We start from the raw sequence: 18,071 nt of genomic DNA, 5'->3' as shown, positions 1-18,071 counted from the left end.
AGCGGCAGCCAGCGCCGCCCAGCGCCCGGCCCCGGGGTCGCCGCCGCCGCCCGCCCCGCGGTCCCAGCCCCGCTGTGACGCAGGCCGCCGTGCCCGGGAACTTCCTCCCCTGCGGAGACCACCCCGCGCCGGGACTGGTCGGCGAGGCTGCCGCCGGCCTCCGGAGGCTTTCTTCTCCAAGTGGGAAACGAACCCTCCCGCGCTCTCCCGCGGGGCCGCTCCGGCCTCCGAGGCGGCCACCTGGCGGCCTCTGCCCGGGGAGCGGGCTGCGTCTAATACCTCCCCCATCGCTAACTGGGCGCGGGAAACCGAGGCTCTTCTGCGCTCTGTGGCCGCTCCACTGCCGCAGCTCCTCCCCTGGGCGTTAGAGGGGAGCAGCTACCACTAAAAATAGCCCCTCTGGCAACTCCCCTGCTACACTGGGGTCTGGGTAGAGATAATCCCTCCTCCTCGTCTCCCGCCCCTCGTGACAACAGAAGGACCCCATAAGAACACAAGAATGGGAAGGGGCGCACTGAGGGAGACGGAGGAGAAAGGTTAAAGCCCGTATCCGTGCACCATGAAGCCCACGAGCCCCAGGACACCCGGCTCCTCTCCGGCAGGATCCCCCATGTTCCTGGACACTGACAGCTGGGCTCCCCTGTCTCTCAGCAGTAGGTTCTAGGGACGCTGAAATTGAGCGCCCCGCCTACAATTGTGAGCTGTGTATAGAAGAGTTGACGGTACTCGTCACAACCACCTGTTGTTTAAAGAGTATGGGGGAGGGGCTCTCCCTTACTGATTGATCTGAAGCAGGTTTTTCTTCTCGTTCTCCTCCCACCCAATTTCAGGATTGAAAAGCAAACTCTGTCTTCTTAGAAGTTGACAACTATCTGTATGGAAAATCTTCTGCCCAGTGAAAAATGTACAGACAAGATTACTAAGTTATATAAAGTCTCCAGGGATGCCTTAGTAATATCAGTTATTCTAAGAGTACCTAAAATTAACCCATTGCTCTGTCCTGGCAGTCAGGAAAAGGCTGATGTTTCTAATTGTCTTTCAGTAGTTGATTTGTTCTTACACAGGAAGCCTTAAGAGGGCAGGTACTTCCTTTTACCGCATTTCTATTTCCAAGTCAAAATGAAAAGAAAATTTGTCCAGAAGCTGTTCTCCTAGCTTTTAACTATTTTCCCCCTACTTGCTTGGAGAACTATCACACTTTTTCCAACTCTTGTACTGTTGTGGAAGTCAACCTTAAGCCCTTGTAGGCTGTAGATGACTCTAACAACAGCCTTAATTCACCTAAATCAACACAAAAGTCTAGGAGAAAGGGAAGGGTGGGGCCTTTCTCCTAGATAGCAGGTGGAAAAATCCCTGAAAAGTTCCTCTGGAAAAGGCAGAGTTGACTGTGGCAATTTGCTAAAATTGTGAGCACCTTGCAAGCTACCAGATATTATCTGAGGTAGTTCCGCCTCTTAAATAGCTTACCTGGATTTAAATACTCAATGAGGCGAGTACTCTAAGGGCACAAACCTCCCGTCCAGAGCTTCATTCTGCAAGTGCTTTCTGAGCATCTCTGTCCTCCTGTACCATTGTCACCCTGACCTCAAGCTTAGGCATCTCCGAAACGCTCCCTCATTACCCAGTGGCAAGGAACTAACTACTCCACCCTAGACTTTGGACTGGGGTGCACCAGGAATAAATCCCTACTCTTCCTGTGGGAGTTATAGCTAATTTTATATTTTTCCATCATCGGCAATATGGGTATGGGTGCTGTGCAAATTAGATAACATGCTTAAAGCAGCAAGAACAGTGCCAAGCACTTTATAAATACGCAATAAACGGTAGCTGCTATCAATGGTAGCTTACAATAAATATGTGCTTACTGTACTCTTCATAGACCTGAAATCAGAAGGATGAGGAAGAGCAACAAGATTTGGAAATGGGGCATGAACCCTGCAAGTTGAGTCTCCTGCCTCCCCCGGATGCTTAACTACAATACTTTTGTCTGCTACCTGCTTTTTAATAGGGTGCATCGGGTAGGTCTACATGCAGTGATGTGATTCACATGCACTCTGAAGTCTGAGAGGCACTAGTCTGCAAACCGCTATGTTATCCTGCTTAGGTCACCTTTTCTTATTTTAGAACACAAACTCTAAGTCTGGTCACTTGCCTCAGTCAGCCTAACTCAAATCAACATCCACACTCACCAAGCCCTAGGAAAAACACCAGGTGAATCCATAATCAGCCAACTCTTGTGAGTGCTGGACCTTAAGGGTCTCAAAGAAGTACAGTAGACCCCATGATCTGTGGGGAATATGCTCCCATACACCCAGTGGGTGGCTGAAACTGCAGATAGTACCAAACCCTCTATATAGTATGTTTTTTTTCCTAAACATACATACCTATAATAAAGTTTTATTTATAAATTAGGCACAGTAAGAAATCAACAAAAATTAATAAAATAGAACACTTACAACAATGTACTGTAATAAAGTTATATAAATATGGTCTCTCTCTCTCTCAAAATATCACATTGTATTGAACTCCCCCTTCTTCGTCTTGTGATGATGTGAGTTAATAAAATACCTGCGTGATGAGATGAAGTGAGGTGAGTGATGTAGGCATCATGGACGTAATGTCAGGCTGCTATTAACTTCTGACAAATTGTCAGGAGGGTCATATCCTTCTGGACCATAGTATGGGTATCTGAAACCATAGAAAGCAAAACCTCCCTTAAGGGGAGACTACTGTCTAAGGCTCATTCCCTGACTTCAAGGTGTTGACAGAGCTTGAGAGAGGGAATCTGGCAGCACACGAATCCGAATAAACCATTTTGAACTAAATGTGATTGAATCTCAGAGAAAAGAGAGGGCACTGCGGCCCGGGTGAACCATATATACAGAGCCACCACCTTGACCTTTCACTTACCCGATTCTTTATAGACCAAAATTTGACATTCTCAATGGGCTTTCAGGGTGAGTTCCCACACTTGGACTCCAGATAGTTACAACTTGATCCTGTACTGGTTGGCAATAGGGAGCTGAAGTAGATCTTTCTGGGCAGTGCAGAACCATGGTAAGGGAGTTAGAATGATACAGACCTGGCTTCACGTCCTGGGTCTACTCTTTACCATCTCTGATCCTGAGCTTCTTAATCTTTGAACCCAGTTTCTCCATCCATCTATTAGAACAGCAATACCTACTTCTCTTAAGGTTCTAGTGACAGAATATCTGCAACCCCTCTAGTGGGTTGTATGGAAGTGGTTTATATCGTTTTGTTGTTAGCTACAAGAAAATGCAGGCTGGGCTATCGCATTCCTCGAAAGCTTATTTCAAAAGTCATTTTCTCTGTGAAACCTCCGCAGGCTCCGGGCAAGGGTAATGCTCCCTTCCCTGCACTCGCACAGCACTTACCATGGTGTGCTGCCGTTTATCTCTTTACAGCTTTGTTTCACCACCTTGTCTTTATTCATCCCTATGTCAACACCTAGCACAGAGCTTCCCATGAAATGTTGAATGTGTTTTCTAAAGTTTCCATTTTTTGTACTGGTTCTGACTTTCAGTATACAGTGATTTGTATTAAACTTCAGGCTCTAGGGGTGCCTGGGTGGCTCAGTCGATAAGGCATCCGACTTTGGCTCAGGTCATGATCTCTCAGTTCGTGGGTTCGAGCCCTGCATCTGGCTCTGTGCTGAGAGCTCAGGGTCTGGAGCCTGCTTCGGATTCTGTGTCTCCTTCTCTCTCTCTCTGCCCCTCCCCACCGTGTGCTCTGTCTCTCAAAAATAAACATTAAAATTTTTGTTTTATTTTAAAAAACCCCAAAACTTCAGCTTCTAAAATGTGACTCCTTGGGACTCCTGGGTGGCTCATTCGGATAAGCGTCTGACTTCGGCTCAGGTTATGACCTCACGGTCCGTGAGTTCAAGGCCCACGCTGGGCTCTGTGCTGACAGCCCAGAGCCTGGAGCCTGCTTCGGTTTCTGTTGTCTCCCTCTCTCTCTGCCCCTCCCCCCACACACTCTGTTTCTCTCTCTCAAAAATAAATACACATTAAAAAAAATTTTTTTAATGTGAATCCTTTAGCACATAGAGTTTATATTGAAATTATGTATTATACATATGTATCTGCTTAAACCTTGATTTTTCAATGCTGGGTTTGTTCTTGAAAACCAACCTGCTATGCTTGCTTTATTTTATATTTGATGTTAGTTGATTCTGCCTAGTAATAGTGAAAGTAAAATCTAAATTCTAAACCAAAACCACCAGCAGCGTTTTACCCAGCATTCTCTACCCACCCTATACACATCTGCTCCCCAGATCCTTTCTGAGCTTTTGTGGGAAGGTCCTGAGCTAACACAATACTTTGTTTTAAGTTTCAGCTCTTAACACTGTTGCAACCATTAGCACTTTCTGAATTAATAGCTGCCAGATAAAATCACCTTTAGCAACAGTTTTGAAATCCTTGTCTCTATGCCATTAAAAATGCTAAGACAGGAGAATAAAACCTCCCCTAGAAAATGTCGTGTGAGCAGGAAGTTGCCCAAGAGGTAATGTGGTCAAATGTGGTCTTAACCCTAAAATGGCAGTTGAAATTGTGCCAGAGAAGAGTGTGGTGGTGCTGAGGACCTAAAAATAGGATACTACACAACTTTGGGCAGAATTTTTATAAAATCAGTCTTGTTTATTTACCCCCCTGCAGCCCTCCCCAACACACACAGACGCATAAGGTTGAAGCGGTTAGCCCCACTAATCTGTGATATACTTTGGAAATGGTTATAATAAATAAGCACTTACTAGGTACATATGGTGTGCTAAGTACTAGCTTTCTATTCATTGTCTGATTTTTTTTACCCTCGCTATCCAGGCAGTATTATTTTCTCCTGTGAAGAGAAGACAACTGAGGCACATTTTAAACAAGTAACTAATCAAAGGTCATATGACCATTGAGTGGAAGAATTAGGATTTAGACCCAGGCAAGTCTGATTTCAGAGTTCTCTTGCTTAAGCACTACTCAGTCATATGGAAAATGAATATTTTTTTATTTATTTATTTTTTTCAACGTTTATTTATTTTTGGGATAGAGAGAGACAGAGCATGAACGGGGGAGGGGCAGAGAGAGAGGGAGACACAGAACTGGAAACAGGCTCCAGGCTCTGAGCCATCAGCCCAGAGCCTGACGCGGGGCTGGAACTCCTGGACCGCGAGATCGTGACCTGGCTGAAGTCGGATGCTTAACCGACTGCGCCACCCAGGCGCCCCATGAATATTTATTTTTAAGGTGAATCCATCAAATGTATTCAGTAAGGTCCTTTTTCAGTGGTTTTTGCAATTGCATTAGTTTGTGCTTTTCCCAATAACATGCTCACATCCCAAATGTGTCTTCATGAGGCGATGTTATAGCTTCCTCTTTAATTGAAAAGCATTTTATGACTGAAAGCAAACTTCTTAATGAAAGATCATAAAGTGTCTGTAGCTCTGAGTTTACACAATATGAAATATACCAGAGAAACTCATTCTTAGAATTATTGTTCGGGGTGCCCGGGTAGCTCAGTTGGTTGAGTGTCCGACTTTGGCTCAGGTCATGGTCTTATGGTTCGTGAGTTTGAGTCCTGCGTCGGGCTCTGTGCTGACAGCTCAGAGCCAGGAGCCTGCTTTGGATTCTGTCTCCCTCTCTCTCTGCCCCTCCCCCACTCGTGCTCTGTCTCTCTGTCTCTCAGAAATAAATAAATGTCAAAAAAATTAAAAAAAAAGAATTATTGCTCATATGGGCCAATGATAAGTAACTTTCACATGCTACATATATAGCTTAAAGCAAAAAATGAGTTTGACATTCTCAAGAGTGGCTTTTATTTTTTGTACCTAAATATCACTGTTATAATAATATTACTAAGTAATATTTTCCTGTCACTATTAAGCATGTACAGCCACTGCTCTAAGAACTTTATATGTGTTAACTCATTAATTAAATCTGGAATTGACTAGCTGTAGCTATGAAGTGAATTATTCTAAAGATAATGAAACATTCTTAAGGGGCTTTATTTATTTATTTATTTATTATTTATTTATTTATTAAATTTATTAAAACAAAACAAAACATTAAGATATACCTCCTAAGGAAGGTAACTCAATTTTCCCAGGACTCAAAATTTCCAGTTTGTTAGCATTGTATCTTATTATGCATATGGAATGTACCATAAAACGTTTCAGATCACAGTTTAAACATTGATTTGTTTCCAATTTCGGTGACATCAGCCTTGATAAAGCCCTTAATTTCAAGCCTAAGGAATTGCTTCTTCCCTTCGACTACGAAGCTGAAGCCGCTGTCTCTCTGAGGCATGGATATCTGATGGCTCAAGAAACCCTACCAGGGAGGTGAAATTGAAGATTCGCTTGTTACTGACATGAACATGACTCTCTTTGGAAAACTGTCATGGAAGATGCTTTGTTTACTCAGAAAATGCTATAACCATGCCCAGATGATCTCTTCTTAAAGCTACCACCCATATTGATGCATGATGCATTTTCTTGAATTCACTTATTAATTCTCTGATTTTACTCATGTTGTTTATTTGTTGTTTAACAAAACAAAACAAAACAAAACAAAACACCAAGAAAGCCTGGTATCCTTCTCAGTATCAATGATAGCAGTCATTAATGGTCACTTTTATCGCTATTAGTGAAAAGAGCATAAACTGGGATTAATGACACCTGGATTCCAGGTGTGGTTCTGCCACTGACTAACTTTGTGATTAGGGACAAGTCTCTTAATATCTTTGCATCGTCTGTCTCATCTGCAAGAAGGGATTGGAATAGATGATTTCTTAGGACTTACTCAGTGCTAAAACTTTTCACATTGATCTTAAAACGATACATATTTATCCTCCCTAGATTTTAGTCAGTGATGAATATAATCGCCAACATCTAATAAAAGAAGCAGGAAGGTACCCATTGCTGCTATCCATAGGAAATCTGCCTAGAGCATGTCTGACCCATCAGGGAACATCTTCCCAAAGCACCTTTGTCTTTCAGCATCCATGGCCAGTGAGCTAGGGTCATTCCTCCACAGACTCCACAGAGGCATTTGCAAGCAGCTTTCCTTGGAACTCTCCCCTTGGAGTATCCTGAGAAATAGGGGTCTGTGATCAAATCGCTTGAAGAATACTATATCTCTTTTGGAGATTCACAACACATGTTAACATGTTTAGAAATCTGAGAAGTCCCAAGTTAAAAAGACTTGTTTAACTTTGCTGAGCCTAGCATTTCTCTAACTTTATTTGACAATGGAACTGTTTTCCTTTGTCACAACTACCAACATTCCAGGAAGACTGTAATCTCTCATAACAGAATATTTGAATTGCTATTTTAGAGTTAAAGACTGCAGAGCCTTCATATGGCCTTTTTTCTTTGGAAAGAGCAGGAAATCATCAGCCCTATTAATTCACTTAATGCCTACCAAGATAAACCCTCCTGGTAGACATTTTCGGTAGCTATTTCCCTTGCAAACATCAGCTGGAATAGAGTATCTGTCATCTTTAATAGAACAAAGAGCACCCATTCTCACTGGTAATAGAGTAGCCTTATTCCTTTACACTGAGGAATATTTCCTTGCTTTTCTCTTTCTTTCTTTCTTTCTTTCTTTCTTTCTTTCTTTCTTTGAGAGAGTGTGATCAGGGGAGAAGGGCAAAGGAGGAAGATGAGGACAGAGAGAGAGAGAGAATCTTAAGCTGGCTTGACGCTCAACTTGGATCTCTATGTGGGGTTCAATCCCACGACCCTGGGATCATGACCTGAGCCAAATTGAGTCAGACACTCTACCTTTACATATTCCTATTAGCTTCTGGGTTCTTTGGCAACCTTTCAGAAATGTGAAACTGGTGTAAGACAAACATACATTCTGAGTACTCAAAGTGCTGGCATAAAATAGTTTATTTATTAAGAACTGTTGGAAGACAATTCTCCATGGGTCTCTAGTAATTCCGCACATCTTATAAGCAAGGCACTGACTGCTTTTTCTTCCAGACTCAAATTCAAGGGTACTTGTAGAGTGAACAGCCTTTGAAGATAGAGGAAATGTCACCCTCTGGAGCAAAAGGCAAGCATACCTATTGTCCACTATAATAAAGACACTTTCTCTTCAGAGCAAGAGGCAGGCATGCTTACACTCATTAGAAAACGTTCACATTCCCTAAGCTCATGGTTCCTCTCCTATAACACAACCTGTCATTACTATGTTAGGAACTCCAGGAACTGAACACAAAAATGTGAATACTCTGGCTGCTGCTTTTGCTGAGTAATAAACTTTTATCTGATCCAGGGGTTTCCTGTCTTCTACCGCCCTCCAAGAAACCATGGCAGGCTAATTTCTTTGAGCTTACAAGGGATCAAGTCTCAGATCCTTCAGAATTCTGACAATAACTGGCTTTTTCCTCCCTGTGAATTGGACATTGGCAGAATAACTTTATATCCTTAGGTGTTCTCCCTCCATGAATCATCCCTGGTCTTGTGACTATTCTCTCCTCTGAATGCTTCTCTAAGCCTGTTGTAGCATTTACAGCTATCCATCCTTGTTTCTGAGGAACATTCAGCAGAGGGCTATTAGAAGTGATGCACTGTGATTATGGAATTTCAAAGAAAGGCACCATGAATTCTGTCCAGCATGAGAACATTTCATTAAAATGATTAGAAAATATTTTGCAGTCTATCTTGTTTTTGAAAAGAAATTTAAAAGTTAATCCTCTATGAAAAGGAAATACCATCTTATAGTAAACAATGGACATGTATATGGGGGTGAGGTGGGGTCGGGGAAACTTCTGAGTTAATCACACTGATTGCTCCCAAAAGCAATGTAGAAAGAGGGTTGAGTTCAGATAAGATAAATTTCTTCATGTGACTGAGGGGAGGATCGTTTTAACCACAACATGAAAACCACTGTGGCCTTATTTAGGAGATTGAAAACATCCAGATTTCTTGAACGTCCCCAATATTCTTCAGCTTGTAAAATGCTTCTGACAACAGTCTGATCTGATGTCATATCACATGAACTGTTGATTTCACTGGCTAAACCACGACTCAAAATTATGCTTTCTGTAACAATGCTTCTGTAACAAAGCAAGATAAACTGCTTTGAAACACATAATTTCTGATTGAAAGTGTTTTTAGGGACTTTGGGAACCCAATCTGGAAATCCTATGTGGTAATCTGATAACTTGCTACAGCGATTTGAAAGCCACAAATAGGGTAGTAAATTAAGCTTTGTTGAGCACTCCATGCCAGGCATGGTTTAAGAATATCACATGTATTATTTCACTAATCCATGTGACGACACTATGAAGTAGGTACTCTCAATGTCCCCATTTCACAGATGGGGAGGCTGAGCCACAGATAGGTAATGTCACTTGCCTAAGAGCCAAGAACAGAATTCAGGGAATCTGACTCTAAAACCTGTGCTCCCTTTCTGCTTTATAATAGCAGATTTTTTTTAAACACTGCTAGAAAATGTGATTTTTTTCTAGAATGCTTAAAAGAAATCAACATCACTTTTCTTACTTCTTTGGATTTTTATCTCTAGATTGTTATCTTCCTACATATAATGCTCTTCATCATTTTTCTATGAAGAATATATCTCAGGACCATTAAGGGTGAATTACGTCCATCATCAGCCCACGTTGACAGAGAAGGGAGATACTATGTAGCCCCTTTTGAGAAGGGAGATGTTGCAGTTAAGCCACCATAAGATCTTCTGTGTAAGATTTTGATTTGTCTTGAACTCCTAACATAAGATGCATTTGAAAAATCTTCTAATAATCTAAAACAAATCCACAATAGATGTCGAGTGTTTCTCTTTAGGTTTGTATCCAGAGAAGGACGTAAAAGCAACAATATTTTGAAGTGATGTTGTCAGTTCTTTGCTGGGACAAACTTAAATCTTTTATGATCAAGAGTGGTAATACCAGCTCTCAAGTCACCCACAGTTGCCACAGTCCCCAGAGGGGCACATTGTGACCCTGTCTAGACCAACAGTCACATCACAATGCTTTTCAGACTGGTCCCTCATCCTCTCCAGTCTCCCAGGGAGCATGGGAGGTAGGAAGACAAGGGAATTTCTGAATGCTTGAAGGGGAAAGGACTATCTTTCTCAGAATGGTGAGGAAATAATTTACTATAGAGCATTTGTTGATTGCTGCCCAGGCTCTGACACCCCAAAAGATTTCTGAAAACCAGCGACAGCAAAGTTCACATAAAAGTCTCTGCAAGCTTACATCTGTTCAGCGTTCTGAAGACAAGCGATATGGTACAAATTTCAGATGCAAGAGCAAAACACACCTCTTCATGCCCCGTCACCATTTCCACAGGCAAATGAAGGAGTCAGCATGGTCTTGGCCGAACAACTTTGGTGCAGATGGGTGAGTACTTTTCTCTCGTCCTGTTAAGGCCTTGAAGAGCCAAGAGGTGAGTGGAGATTCCTGCCTGTCTGCTCCTCACATCTAGAGTGAATCTAGAGGTTCCAGAGAGTCAACACAAATCCATCTTCTGATCTTTCTGGGGTCCTACATGGCTGCACGGAATTGTTTTAACTCCTTAACTGAAAGGATTTGGATTTACCTTCATTTTAACTGGCACTGCTCTTTAAAAAACGTATATGGCGGAATTCTTACAGACCCAACTTTTCAGGCAAAATCACTTTCCTAAATGTTGCACTTGTTGACTCTGAGGGGACCCGCAAAGTTGCACATGCCTTCAGTGGCTTTACAGCTCTTTACCACCTCCTCTGTTTTGTACATATCTTTCCAGCAACTTCTCATTTCTCTCTCACTTCCCTCCAAATTACATCAGTCTTTAAATGTCCTATACGAACCCTTTTTCCTTAAGCTTCTCTAACACTTTCTTTTCTGAAAACTCATAGTAATTAACCATGTTTTTCCTGCCATAGCTGTGAAAACTTGGATAAGTTGCTTAGCCTCTCTGAGCTTCAGTTGCTTCATAAATAAGTGAGGATAACTATAGTACTTGATATGTGTTGTGAGGATTAGGCAATTTTTTTTTTTTTTTAATCTTCCAGTAGCCAGTTCTGCGCTGGGCACATTAGTCCTTGAAATAAAATATTTCTGTTTGTTTGACTGCTGTTTGGGGTACCTAGAAGAACCTTCAGGAAAGCCACAAAACCCAAAGTTAAGGAAGACTGGAGAGAAACTTGTTTCGCCCTCCTCAGCACTGACCACCCCCAACCACTTTGGGTACAGCTCCATCCTCAAATGGTTAAAAAAAACAACATAGAAATTAAATTATACTATAGTTTCTAAATATCTGTGCCTCCCCCTTAGAAACATTTGTCTATGATTTTTAATATAGAAGGGAACAGATCTAATGTAAATTCAGTCTATAATGGTAGGCTCTCTGGAATCTGTGAAGAAGACATTTTTGATCCTCAGAAAACATACAATGTCTTTCTAGAAGTTTCCTCAAGGACAGAAGGAAGAACGATGGAGCAGGAATGAACTTCTACAGCAAACTGATCATTCCTCCTCCTTGTTTCCTTTCTCTCCCCGTTTCCTTTCTTGGGTCGGCCAGTCAGGCACCCCAACCCCAAGGCCTTCATCTGTCACCCAAAACAGAACAGCACCTCCTGCCCAGAGGCTGCCTTTTCTCACATGAGGGGACACAGGATCTGAAAACCATGCATTTCCTTCCCTCACTTCTCCCTGCCTAATTTCCTCCTATGTCCCTCCAGTTCCAGGCTGGATTTACAGGCCTTACCTGAGGCTGGGAGGGGAGCCCATCTCAGTCCCCCAGCCTAGATCTGGAGGAGATACCACTGCATGCTGCTGCCTGGTGAGGAGCCTACAGGAAGCAGCCTGCGCCTCTTTTTTTTTTTTTTTTTTTTTCATTAATTGTTTTAAATTTACATCCAAGTTAGTTAGCATGTAGTGCAATAATGATTTCAGGAGTAGAATCCAGTGATTCATCCCTTACATATAACACCCAGTGCTCATCCCAACAAGGGTCCTTCTTAATGCCTCTTGTCTAATTATCCTATCCCCCCGCTAAAAACCTTCCAGCAACCCTCAGTTTTTCTTTATTTAAGAGTCTCTGATGGTTTGTCCCACTCCCTGTTTTTATATTATTTTTGCTTCCCTTCCATTATGCTCATCCATTTTGTATCTTAAATTCCACATGTGAGTGAACTTATATATTTGTCTTTCCCTGACTAATTTCACTTAGCATTATACACTCTAGTTCCATCCACGTTGTTGCAAATGGCAAGATTTCATTTTTTGATCACCAAGTAATACATATGTATATGTATATATATATATATATATATATATATATATATGACACATCTTCTTTATCCATTCATCCTTCGATGGATATTTGGGTGCTCTCCATAGTTTGGTGATTGTCCATAGCACTGCTGTCAACATTGGGGTGCACGTTCCCCTTCAAAACAGCACTCCTGTATCCTTCGGATAAATACTTAGTAGTGCAATGGCTGGGTCATAGGGTAGTTCTTTTTTTAATTTTTTGAGGAACCTCCATACTGTTTTCCAGAGGGGCTGCACCAGTTTGCATTTCCACCAGCAGTGCAAAAGGGTTCCTCTTTCCGAGGATTAGGTGATTTGATACATGTCTTAGAACTGCCTGACATATCATAAATGTGCATTGTGTCAATTTTTATTAATATTAAACAGATAATGACATCTTCTCTTTTTTTGACACTTGGAATTTTTTTGTTTCCCACATGGTTGAGGTTCAAAAATTATTTTTTAACTTAATTATTTTAATATTAAGTTAAAGGAGGAGTGTTTCCTTCAAATTAAAAAAAAATAGATAAACATGAGGAAGTGCCAGTTGCCACTTTTCTTAAAAGTCAACATCTTGCAGCTTGATATATAATTTCTTTTAAAAAGTAAGCCTACTAAGTGCTTCTTGCAGGAATAAAGTATATATTTTTTTTACTCTTTCCTTTCTATTTCAATTTAACATATCACCCATGATACATGAAATAATCATTTCTTCCCCCCAATTGAAACCCATGAAATTATTTTCTTGAGAAATTCTTATGTAAAATATCCAGCCTGTTGCAGAACTTCTGCTGATGTGAGTGATTCAGTGTCTTAATTAACATTATGGAAAAAAGAGTACACACAGAATTTTGAAATAGTGCTTTTATTGTTTACTGAAATCTGCATGACTGAAGAAATAACCAGTTTTAACACATCAGTGTTACAGGTTCTCTCTGCCCCATGATTTATACAGGGGCTGATCCCAACATTCCCCCAGCTGCTTCATGAATTTGTGATCTACAAGGGGAGGGAGGGCCTTGTACTCAAAAGAGAACACATTTCGAAAGTCTGTTTGAAGAGTAAAAACTGACAATGTTCATTTTAAAGCAGAAATAGGTCAGCCATTCGAAGACAAGAGGAGGCAACATTTTTGTTCAGAAGAATAATAGAAATATGGCATTAAAAATCAGGACAGAGGTGCTGAAGGTTGCTCAGGAGGTAAAATATTAAGATCTTTCTGTCAGTTTTTACTGTTCAGAACACAAAGCTCTGTTCATCGCAAAGAAGCCAGTTTGTTTATCAAGATTACTTGGATTTCTTTAGCAAGTAGTTTAACTCTTCCCATAGTTTTCTCTGGTCATCATGTTGTATTTTGTAATGAAGACAAAATGGAGAGCACTGGTGGAAAGACAGACTGCTCGCAGCTTGGCCTGCCTTCTAGCCTCTCACAACCAGGATTTGCTTTCTGCTTGTGCTGGACGGAGGTACCCATGACAGAGTTATCTGAGGAGAAGACCTGTTCTGGGTGAGCCCACGTTGCCCTGGAATTACATGGCCGAGGGGTGGGCACCAGGGACCAGACCGAGATTGGGTTTCAAGCCAAGATACTGGATTCTCCTGGTTAAGATACAGAACTCTGCATGTGTAACAGTGAAAATGGCATACGCTGCATTAACATCCCATGACTTGAAGGCATGACAATTCAGGAACACACATGAATTTGTGGCACATGGAAACGTGGCACAGAACAAGGAGATGTGTGATTTTCTAAAAGTAGGAACGCATTCATTCTTTCTCACCAAACCAGGTACATTCTAAGCAGTTATTGAGGTTGAAAATCTCCAAGAATGACAGAGACTATGTCACTGAGTTTCCATCATAGCCCTTGGTGACATAGCAGCACATTCTATCATGGCCAGGATTGACTCTGTCACGGTTTTGGTCCTGACACACAACGGGAGGAAGCATGACTTCATTTTATCATGTTGATAAATTATAAATTATAAAATTCATTATAATGACCTCCATGCTAGTTTATTGGTCCTGGCTTTGCCCCTTTGGGGTGGAAACTTGAAAATGCTCAAGATAATAAAGTGTTGCCACGCATACAAGTCACCACAGTTGCATCGCCACAGAAGGTGTAACAGATGTGTGATGAAATTGGACCATCACTGTCCTTGGTTCAACAACTATTTGGTTACCAAAGTCATGCCTTGTTCACCCCGCATCTCCTTTTAGCACCGCTGGGTTGCATTCATGCTGCCTTCATTTTTGTTATGACTGTGTTTACATGGCTTTACAATTGGCTCTCCTTTGGGTGGAACACGGTAAAGACTGAGGAAGGCAGCCCGGAGAGATCCTCTTCCAATTATTCCCTTTGAATTAGTGGCACTTGTAGGCAGCTTGTTTGCCTGGGGATTAGCTTTGGGAACAACCATAGCTGTTGGGATGTCGTTTTGTAGCCAGACGAAAATAATTCTCAGAAACAAAACTTCTATTGAATCACGGACTGAAGAAAAGGCTAAACATCGAATTCAATATTACTGACTAGATGAGGTCTCTGTTTTACCATATGAAATAGGAAGTAGATGGAAGAACTTTAAACAGGTATTTACATGGTCAGGGTTCCCTGAAGGAGATGGGCTAGAGTGGCCAATAAGAGGAGGCTGTCACCAGTACAATAGAACAATTAAAACAAAAAGCAAATAGAGGAATCAGAAGGGTTCAGTGTAAAGCAATAGAAGATTATAGTGGTACCTGCTGTCCTCTGAATAAAGGAATTGAAACCTTCATGAACCACCTGCACTGAAGAGCCTTAAATAAGGCTACAGAAAGGGGAGTTCATTTTAGCCCTGATTGTATGGAGATAAAATTCTTGATGATTCCTTTATCAAAGGTGTTTCAAGAGTAAGAATCTGGTTTTCTAGAAACTGTGTAGAGAAGAGTCCATGTGATGCTGAAACAGATCAACCCCCAGAGGGCGAGAAGAGAAATAGCCACAGTTAAAGTAAAATTATTCTTTAGGTCCTCTCCATTACTTGAAAATTGGACATATTACTAAAGAATTATGCAATGAACCTGCTCTGGTCAAGATGTTCTTTTTCTCAAAGGTGCCCTAGAGCAATGATCTAAATATTTTATTACCATTTTGAAATGGAGAAACCATTCTGCTTATGCCTTTGAATTCTTGCCCCTCTTTGCCCCCTCTTCCTTTCCCCAAAAGGAAACCACTTCATCCAAGTAAGTCAATTGCATTTTCTCTAGGATTATTTTTATGTGCTGCGCACTATGGACCACACCTGCAGATATAATGATGCTTTTATCCTGTTTCCACCTCAGTTTTCCCCTCATTTCTTACATAATATTCTAGATACTATAGAACTTAATATGTCAGATTCGATATAAGCCTAAATTTTATTACCCGTCTTTTAATAATGCAGATTTTGTCAAATCACATAAAGATTAATAGATGTTCTATAAAAATGAAAACAAAAAAAGTTCGATGGCAAGTTGAAATCTTCCTTCAAAACCTCTCTCAAATGTCCCCCAGATTTTCCATTTCCACTTGTGCTCCCCCACGTTAGCTCTCATCGCTTTATGGCTACACAAGGGTGACTGCCTCCTTCCTAGTCTCCCCCTTCCCGTCTTCACTTCAGCCAGGCCACCTTCCATGCAATTGTCTAAATTATCTTCCAAAAGTACAGCTCTCAGCATGTATATTATTTATGGCCCATAGTAGCTGCTCAAGAAATCACTTGATTTCCCACTGCCCAAAGGAAAAAACTTCAACTCAAAGCCCTTATGTTTTGTAAATAATCATGAGAGATTATTATATAATAAAGAATATATTTGGTCTTTGTCCCTGGTTCCTGGTACACAGAGCCCTTGGAATTTCCGAAGTGATAGAAGTGTCTTTGTTAAGCTAATGAGATGACTCATGTGGGCCTTTAGAAAGTTTCAGGATGCGGGCTGGACATCAGAAAGGCCAGCCCTGCTATTAGAGTGTTGGATTTTGACCCAACCTGACCTGGAGGGGAGGGCAGGTTGGGGGAACTAGGAACTGGGGAGGAGAGAAATTAAGATCAATCTTGTCTTCATAATGAAACTCCAGTAAAAATTGTGACATCAAGGCTCATTGGAGCTTCCCAGTTGGTGAACTCATAGAAGTGCCCAGAGGGTAGACATAGTCTCGCCCCATGGAGAGAGGGCACAGAAGCTGAGTTCTGTCCTAAGCTCTCTTCAAAAACAACTGTAATCATAATTTTGCACTTTCTTGAGTTCTGTGAGTCATTCTTGTGAATTATCAAACCTGAGGGAGTCATGGAACCTCCAGATTTGTAGCCAGTTGGATCGATGAGTGGTTGGCCTTGGGAATCCCTGGGGGGCTTGTGACTAGCATCTGAAGGGAGGGCGGTCCTGTGGAGAACTCTGCACTCAACTTGTGGAGCCTGTGCCAAGTCTAGATAGTATCAGTATCAGGACTGGGTTGGGTGGAAACAGAATAGAGATGGCATTCAGTAGCTATTACTGGAATCTACAGAAATAGAGCGTGTTACCAGAGTATGATTTGGGATATCATGGCTGTAATGGAAAGATTGATTTAAAAGCTTCCCCAGGACCACAAAATGGTAATACTGCTTCCTATGGTCTGGCTTACACAGAACCTGTTAGGTTGGCCCCGTGCTAAGGAATCATGCCTGTGAGTCATTTGAAGAAAGAGGAGTCAAAATATTTTGATGAGTTTAGGGCAAGACATTTGAAATGCTTTATGACCTATGGTCTTAATTCCATGGGGTCCTACTGGTGGTTTATTTGGGCAGAAGACAACCTAAGTGTCCTCCACGTAGCCTCTCCGAGAAACATTCTACCTAAGCAAGACGGCCAAGCCTGGCTGAGCAGTTATAAGTAAATGAGTATGTGAAGAGTTGGAGACCCCTGCACTGTCGACATCCTTGGTAGCACGTCTGAGAAGAATCAAGCTGCTGGTGCTGGTGATGGTGGTTATGGCAAGAGAGAGGTCACCGTCTACTTGTTGCTCACCAAGCTGTCTGTTTCCAATGTTGGCAGTAAAACCTAGCAACAGAGGGTAAGAAAAGAGAAGTCCCCAGGCGCTGCACAGCCCCTGCCTATCAGACCCCGTGTGAGTGCTTTTACTTGACTTAGCTGATTTTGTCCTCCCCCATGGAGGGGGTGGAGGTATTATCATCCCACTTTACAGAGACTCAAACTGGCTACAAGTGCTGTGAGCTCTCACAGCTAGTAAGTTGGAGAAGAGGCGTGAGCATTCAGGGCTGTCTGAATCCAAATTTAAACTCTACATTCTCCATCACTGCTGACGAGCCAGCTTTGGGCCTCACCCTGGCATGCCCGAGTTACACTCTGGGTTAGGAAAGCCGAGAAATGTTATCTTTTCCCTCTCAACTTAGTATAGAGTAAGCTCCTGAACCAATTTTCCCCAGACAAGCCAGAGATTGCCAGTGGCAAGACAACATGGGACTCTTTTGCAGCCTTTTTTCCTCAGCATTGTCTCATTTAGGCAAATTGGTGCTAATTCTGGGGCAGACGGGAACAAGTAACCATCACGGCCTCCTGGAGACTTCTTTGGTGCCGCCACCCAGGGCATACGTGGCTGTGTTTACAGAGTGCCCCTTCCACTCCCCTGAATTAGCTCCATCTAGTTGCAAGTAGGAAACAGTGACTCTTCCAGCAAGAATCCTTGATGGTGTGTCCTTCTGACCACCAGAAGATTCCCTAGAGGGTTCACCATGAGGTGAGACCACACTGGGAGGTTGAGGCTGGGGGACCTG

The 18,071-nt window shown here is 42.0% G+C and overlaps 1 pseudogene; it reads left to right on the top strand.

The window, feature by feature from the left end:
- The first annotated feature begins 14,019 nt into the window (after window positions 1–14,019).
- LOC121017772 (palmitoyltransferase ZDHHC6-like) lies at window positions 14,020–15,341 on the top strand (annotated as a pseudogene).
- The last annotated feature ends 2,730 nt before the right edge of the window (window positions 15,342–18,071 follow it).

The sequence above is a fragment of the Herpailurus yagouaroundi genome, unplaced genomic scaffold (genome assembly GCF_014898765.1).
Source record: "Herpailurus yagouaroundi ecotype Mexico unplaced genomic scaffold, PumYag 77, whole genome shotgun sequence".
NCBI classification, from domain to species: Eukaryota; Metazoa; Chordata; class Mammalia; order Carnivora; family Felidae; genus Herpailurus; species Herpailurus yagouaroundi.
The sequence above is the reverse complement of the archived record's forward strand: the minus strand, read 5'-3'. Positions and strand labels throughout refer to the sequence as shown.